Below are 7700 nucleotides of genomic sequence, written 5' to 3'. Positions count from 1 at the left end.
TTTCATGCAGGCCCCTACATTTGAACCCTAAAGTTCAAAGTGGGGATACAGCCCATGCATCCGAAGAAGTGGGTTGTAGTCCACGAAAGCTTATGCTCTAATAAATTTGTTAGTCTCTAAGGCGCCACAAGTACACAGAAATGAAACACTGATCTGCCAGCCAGAGGGCCCTGGCAATACTTACACGTCCCACAGAGGAAGTATAACAGAGAGAGAGTTCGACAATCCCATTCCAGAAGGAGCCCTCTAGTAAACACAGCGCTGCCGACTGCACTCGTCCGACTGCAAACACGTGGCCATTGCTGACCCTTCCTCGCATGGGGGCCCTGGAGGATGGTGCACGCCCACCTGCTCTGTGGGCCAGCAGGGAGACATGGCTCTGCCTCCTCCCTGCCCCCTTAGGGAGGCTGGTGACTGCAGTTGCAGCTGACCCTGTCAGACCAGGCACAGAGCAGGGGGAGGCAAAGGAAACCCAAGAGGCAATAATGCTGGTATGTGCTCCGTGCCTTCCTTTAGCTAAGGATGCTGTCCTGCCCAATGGCAATGTGACTGGAGGGCACTGGTTGATCAAATACAGAACTGATCAAATACATCCCTCTGAAAGATGAGCCTGATCACATCAAAATCCTGTGTCAATAAAGATACATGGGGCCATTATTGGCCCAACAAACAGAGTTTAAAGATATGTACATTCCCAGATGCTACCCCACATATCTGAGATTACAGGAGATAATGAGCAATATTATTTTGTATCAGGAGAAACGGTGTGTGGCAGCTTTAGGGTCATGCACTGAGTCTCAAAAGTGGTGTTTTCTGACATTTAAATGCTTCGATGCATGTCCAGTTAGCAAAGTGTAGCCTGCCAGGCGCTTACCTAGGTCCCTGGGTCTCCGTATGCTGGTAGTTCGGGGGAGAGCCAAGGGCAGACTCAGAGTCTGCTGAGCCACCCTGCGGGAGAGAGGAGAGACACTATTTAGACCAGAGCGACAGGGGACCTGTCAGCTAGGGGGAGGATGCCCAGGAGCCAGCATGGCTACCAGCCCCCTGCTCAGAAGAGGGGCAGCCTCTGAGAGTAAGGAGGGGGGCAGAGCCAAGTGACTGACAAGTGAAAGCCTGGGAGAAGAGCAGCCCTGACCCATAGGAAGTGAGCTGCCCACCTCCGGGGAGCACTGGAGAGGAGAGAAGCCAGTCTGAAGCCAGCCACTGAAAGGGCATGGCTGGCTGTGGGTGAGCTGGTGAGTCCCAGGGTACATGCAGGGTTCCCCTGAGAAAGAGCCTCTGCCTGCAACACCTCTCAGCTTGGTCCTTTCCCTCCTCGAGGTGACTCCCAGGCCAGGCTGAGTTAGTTCTCCAGTTCTCTAGAGAAATCAGTCATGACACGGCACCACCGCTCTGGCTGCTGGGCCAGGGCTGCCGCCTGCTGGGCGTGTGGCTAAGCGCTATGGTAGGAGACTAACGTTAGGATCTGTCGAGTTTAGTAACCTGCACCCCTTTGTGGTGAGCAGAACTCCTGGGACTGGAAGCAGCCAGACTCCTGCATGAAGAGGATGCCTGTCAGCAGCGATCGGAGGTGTCCGGAGCCACCTCTGAACCTGAGGAGCACTCACAGAGCTGCGAGTGCTCCATCTTTTAGAGGGTCAGGGAAACTGTTTGGGAGACTCCTCAAGCCAGTGGTAAGGGTTTGGGGGTTTTCTTACCCGCTGCCTATTAAACCTGTGGAGGGACTTACTACCTTATCCCACGTGAGAGTCTTTGGGGTTGTACTGAACCCAATCAGCCAAGGTGCTAAGTGCTATTGCAGAAGATATCATCACAGGTCATCCAGGGCCCCTACAAACCATATGTACCAACGGGACACTGATTTTGATGTTTTCTGTATCAGGTCAGGTGATGGGGAAAATTCACAGGTATTATCTGTGGGGGCACCAGTGACCCTGACAGTAGTGTTTTACTATTACAGTTACTTCCTGTTTAATCTAATTACTGTGCTGAATACATTGTGTGTGGCTGTGTTATTTCTTGGGAGTCTCCAACTCTGGCACATAAGTGGGGGATACCCGAGCGGCCCTGGTGACTGGGCCAGGAAGGACCAAGAGGGGTGGAGGCACACCAAATAAATTAACATGGAAAGAAAATCAGGAGGTTACACCTTGTTGAGCTGGAGGCGGGATCCAGAAGAACCCAGGCCTGGCCATCAAAACACTTGCATCAGGCAAAATCTGTTTCATGGGTGACAGGCCCGTAAATTAGCCATGCTGAGGTGCACTGTCCCAAGGAAAGCGAGTATGAAGTGAGAATATTTTATGTTTACAGTGATTTGTTCACAGGGACTTCTCAGTATCTGAGTCACAAATGCAGGACCCAGGTCTTCTGATTCCTAACCCTAATGCACTAGATCAGTGCAGGAGAGGGTCACAGAAGGCTGCCAGGGGCATCACTGAAATGTATTACAATCTAAAGCAAAGAAAATCTGGCTCCCCCACTCCCTGCACACCTTTCCCATTAAGAGTCAAATATTCTCTGTCAACCTCCCGAAACACATGCGCACCCATCACGTCTCTAGGCGAGGCCCTGGGTACTACTGATATATTTTTACTCTTACTTTGACAGTAAATATAATGGAACCATGAACATTTTGGGCTTTAAAGAAGGGATCATCGATGTGAAAAGGCCAGTGCTAGTGCACCGTGCCGCTGAGGAAATCACTCAGCCATTCTGTGCCTCACACTTTCCTGACTATACAATGGGGCTGTAACTTTGCACTTCTCATACGTAGGCCTCTCAGGCCTTTACAGACTAGGTGTGCAGACGCAGCCCCCTTCACCAACAGGGCAACTGGGGCACAGAGAGGCTAACTGACTTGTCCAGAGCAAGTAGGTATGGACATGCCTCCTGCTTCAGGTGTGTGGCTAATCCGCTGGCTAGACCATTGTTCCTCCCAAGGTGGGTGACTAACCCTGGCCAGGTCTACAGTGGAAAATTCATAACCCATTTTCTGCACCACTGTTGTCCCCCCTCCTCCCCAGTTCCCATGGCAGCAAGCTACAGTGTCTTTGCCACCACGTTGCCAATTCCTGCTCAGAGCAGCTCCTGGGCTCAGTCCCCACGGCCTTGCGTTGTGCTGTACTCTGTTGTGTTGTGGGGCTGGCAGGAGCCGGGAACAGAGAGGGCGCGTCTACATTGCAATTAAACATCTGCAGCTGGCCCATGTCAGCTGACTCAGGGGCTGTTTAATTGCTGCATAGACATTCAGGCTCAGGCTGGAGCCCGGGCTCGGGGACCCCATGTGCACGGCTGCATGGAGAAGCCAGGGTGGCGTTTGTGTTCTACCAGCAGAACCCTCGCCCTCCATGGAGGCGGTAGGTCCAGCCTTGGTGTCTGGAGGAAGCAGGAGGTGTGGGGCATGAGCACGTTGAGTTATTCTTTGGGTGCAGTCCGGAGGCAGGTTGGCTGGATGGCACACAGCCTGCCCAGGTGTTGCAAAGGGGCAGCAGGGTATCAAGGCAAGAGCTCCTGGGGCCAGGGCCATGAGTGAGGAGGTGGGGAGAGGGATCGGGGAAGCAACACGTTGGAGCCATGAGAAGACATGGGAGTAGGGGCTGGGGCCGAGACATCCGAAGCAGCAGGGAAGTGGGGGCAGGCAGGCCATTTGAGGGCACCGGAGGGTGAAACCAGGGCATCCTCATCAGGTTCTGGAGCAATTGCTTCTTTGGAGCAGGTCACTGTGCATGGGCAGCATGAGGCGCAGCAGCTCCCCCACTCAGCATCCCCTCTCGGAGGGCTGGTACCATGGGTATCAGTCTCTCCCCACCAGAGCGTGAGATCATGCTGGGACACAAGGGAGCGTGTCAGCACAGGGAAGTGTGTGCGTGTTGGCTCCCTGGCACTTAGCAGGCAGCCCCAGAGTGCCAGAGCATCTCTGCTGCCTCTCCCTTCTCCTGCAGCACTCTGTGCTGAGATGCAATTTCTGAGCGTTTGAGGACGCTCCTCTCACCCCTTTGGCTTTGGGGCACTGCCTAGAAAGCGTCTCTCTCTGCCACAAGCCCCTCTGCTCTTCTGGCTGAGTTCAGCCTAGTGCCCCAGTTCCCCCAGTGGACGCTTGCTGAGCCTGTATCCGGGGCGAGGCTGCCTCAGCGTTAGCGGTCACTGAGGAGATCTCTGCGAGTGGAGAAGTTCTGGGCTTTGTGCTGGTCGGTCTGTTCTGCCTGCTGGTTTGTGTTTTGGGGTACCAGGTACTGGTCTAGCCGGTGGGCACCTGAGAGTTCTGGGTGGGCCACGGAGGGTGCTGCCATGGTGAGCTGCGGGAGCGAGGTGTTTAATTTCTGATCCTTACGTGCTTTGTGGGAGAGGCAACGTTTGCGGCTTTGCCTGAGGTGGCCCCAGAAGCTGGTTATCCTTTCCTGCCTGTTGACTGGCAGCTGCGGGGACTGGAGTCCCTGTACATACAGTGCACTTCTCTGCAGCACTGGAGGAGGGGGGTTTCTCTTGGGGTCTGATCTCAGTCAGTGAAAGCCACTGTGAAAGCTGGGCCCGAGACTTCCCTCCCGGATGGTAGCATGGGTTGGGTGATGCTGCTGGATAGGTTTCGCAGTGGTTTTCTCTCTCTCCTGCTTTCTTTCTGCTGTGGAACGCCCACGAGAGCTTTTTCATGTAGAGCTTTTCCACTGAGTCCAGAACTCCCGGCTGGATTTGTTATGACTTTATTCTAACCCTGCTGTCACACATCTACCCACCGAGAAATGTCATACCTGGAGCGCAAGGCCCACATGGGCACCAAACCCCCAGGCAATAGCAAAGCCTGAGAGAGGCAGGAAAGCATTATCCCTGTTTGCTGGGCTGGGTGGATCAAGTTGCTAATTGCTAACAGCTGGCTGCATCAGAATAAAACTCTGTTACAATCATTATGTGAGCAGAAAAATATCTCCGTCCTGAAAAATATTTCACTCACTGGGTATGTCTACACAGCAAAGAAAACCCCGCGGCTGGCCCATGCTAGCCAGCTGCAGGGCTGTTTCATTGCTGTGTAGACTTCCGGGCTGCAGCCCAAGCTCTGGGATCCTCCCGCCCCGCAGGAGCCTCCAGCCTGAGTTCCAGCCCGAGCCCGGAAGTCTACACAGCAGTGAAACAGCCCCACAACTGGAGCCCCGCAAGCCTGAGTCAGCTGTGTAAACACACCCACTGAGAAGTGGAGGAGAGAGCAGCTTTCTCCAACCTACAGAGCAGACACCAAGTCAGAGAAACAAGCCCGCCTCTTCCCTCAGGTACAGGCAAAGACCACTACTGTCCACAGTGGAGCATGTGACCCCGCATTCCATAACACTCCCTACAGTGGGCGCAGGAGGGAACTGCTGCTAACATTTCTAACTGGATCTGCACGAAATAGGTGGAGTTTTGGGCCCCTCCTACGTCCCATCCTCTCTGCAGAGCTCCATTGTGGAGGGCTGGAATGTTCGGGAGCTTTGGGGATCCAGGATGAAAGAGATGCTATTGTTTGAACTTGCTCGTTTCCAAACGGTTCCCTGAGAGTGGGATAGGATGACCAGATGAGAGGAAGAAAATATTGGGACACATGGGGGGGGAGGGGATGTTTGCCGGCGGAGCCAAAAGAAAAAGCAGAGTACCGTGAAATATCGGGACAAATTGCGTCCCGACCTAACATCGGTCGGGATGTGGGACAAACGCCTAAATATCGGGATGGTCCCGATTTTATCGGGACGTCTGGTCACCCTAGAGTGGGAGTCCTGCTCTGGGTGCACAATGCCCTAATGTCAGGATGTTCTGGGGCTGTAATCCACCTGCTGATGGCAGTGCACAGCCTGGGCTCTCACTATACAGGCGGGAGGAATTGGCTTCTCTCTTTGATTATGGGGTGTACAGTCCTGCTTGGCACGGTTCTAGTCAGGGAAATGGCTCTGTGAATGGCTGACTGGCCAACTATATAAACCCCCTCTCCGTTACTTACGGGTCGAGCGGGCTGGAGGATGACATGCCTGTTTCATGACAACTGTCAAGGTTTCAGAACGGGTTTACGTTCTGCATCGGAATGAAAACTAAACCTCTCAAACGTTCTCATGAAACAGAAAGGTGGCCAATCAGTCACACTCTGTCTCATCAGAAGTGGCCAGAGAGCCCTGGAACTCAGAATACTTCCCGGCCTAAACATTTTGGCTTCGATGAAACAGCATATTGCAATGAAAACACAATTTGTTGAAGATGTTCTACCCAGCTCCACTTTCAAGTCAGTTTTGCTCAGCTTACAAGTCAAACAAGGATTTTTCTGATTCTAATTCTTGTTTTATGGTAAAACTCCTGTCTCTTTCTTCCTGTTTGACATCACTGCTTTTGACCAAGATTCTGTCTTTGAAACATAGCTGGCAGTTTGCTGAAGATGCACGGGACAGACTGGAATACAGCTGTCTTCCCACAGGGTTGCCTTTGTAGAGTGATCAATAATAAACATGGTGTTAGCAGTGGGATTCTGCACAGCAGGGATGTGCTGCAAGAAGGGGCCACTATTCCAGCAAACGTGCCCAGGACCACACTTTAGATCTGTCTATCTGCAAGCCAGTTACTGCACTTCCACCAATCAAGCATCATTGCACTATTATTGTCTATTATAACAGAACAACCGAGAAAACTGTTTCTGGAGCTCAAGCCTCAGCTAAAAGACAGCCTGATCCAAAGCCAATGGAAGTCTTTTTACTGGCTTCACTGAGCAACACACTGAAAGGACATCTTGCCTTGTGGCTGAGCGAGGTGCACACGCACCCTACGATCAGGGCTCCACCCTTACCAACACGAACCAGGCTGCCAGCACAGAAAAGAGACAAGGGCTGGGGATTATCAGACGCTGAGGAAAGCTGATAACTGCTAAGGCTCACTCAGGCCAGACACATAGCCCTTTGGGAAGTCAGTGATAGGGACTGAAATGACAGAAGAATTGGAGCAGGGTCAATGAGATCACAGAGATACGTTCTGGGACAGCGACAGGGTGTCAAGCAAGGCAGAGCAGAGCGGGAACAGTAATAAAGCCAACCAGGCAGGGTTTCTGAAGGGCCAAGAGAGGCACATTGAATTTGATAGTCATTTTCAGAGGGCTGTGGAGTTGCAGGGATGCTGATAAGACACGGAGCAGAACCCTCTGGGGTGGGATTTGGGCTCAGGATTTTCAGAAAGAGCAACATGGCCTATAGCCGGGATGCAGCTGGACACAACATCCTGGCACTCTGCGAGGAGCCAATAGAAGAGCAAGACATCCACAGGCACAGCCTATCAACGTGGCAGAGTTCCTCGCAGGAAGGACGGGATGCTGTGAAGAGAGGACCACTCTGTTCTCACCCCCATTCTGTTAGGAATGTCTGCACAAGAAGTGCTACAGACACTGGTGTGGCAGGCACACAGCAAGAGCAGCAGCGTATTCTAGTTCATTTCAGTCCATTGCACATAAAAAGGGAGAGGGGATTCTCCAAGCCCCTTTTGCCTGCTGGCACGCTGATGGCTGCTGGGCCAGCCCAGGACTCACTCAGTGCTAGGGAGGCAGGTACACCACAAGGAGACAGCTAGAACTCAGGATATGTATTTCTTATGCAGCGGACACAATGATTTTAGCACCGTTCAGAGAGGGGAAAGGAGCATGTTTACTCTTAGCTAAGGCTACGAGTATGTCACAGAAATCATGGAATCCATGACTTCCAGAGACC

General features: G+C 52.7%; 1 protein-coding gene across 3 annotated transcripts in view; it reads right to left on the bottom strand.

Annotated features, from left to right (window-relative positions):
* LOC112118926 (discoidin domain-containing receptor 2-like) overlaps nt 1–7700 on the bottom strand; it is a 139814-nt gene that overhangs the window by 74507 nt on the left and 57607 nt on the right. For 2 of the 3 annotated variants that reach the window (XM_026658488.2, XM_026658490.2), the window contains exon 2: nt 875–948. The exons of the other annotated variant lie outside the window; for it this stretch is intronic. The gene's annotated coding sequence lies outside the window, so the exon portion shown is untranslated. The remainder of the gene's footprint in view (nt 1–874; nt 949–7700) is intronic. 3 annotated transcript variants of the gene reach the window in all.

Source organism: Terrapene carolina, unplaced genomic scaffold (assembly GCF_002925995.2).
Source record: "Terrapene carolina triunguis isolate 2854851 unplaced genomic scaffold, T_m_triunguis-2.0 Scaffold449, whole genome shotgun sequence".
NCBI lineage: Eukaryota > Metazoa > Chordata > Testudines > Emydidae > Terrapene > Terrapene triunguis.
The sequence above is the reverse complement of the archived record's forward strand: the minus strand, read 5'-3'. Positions and strand labels throughout refer to the sequence as shown.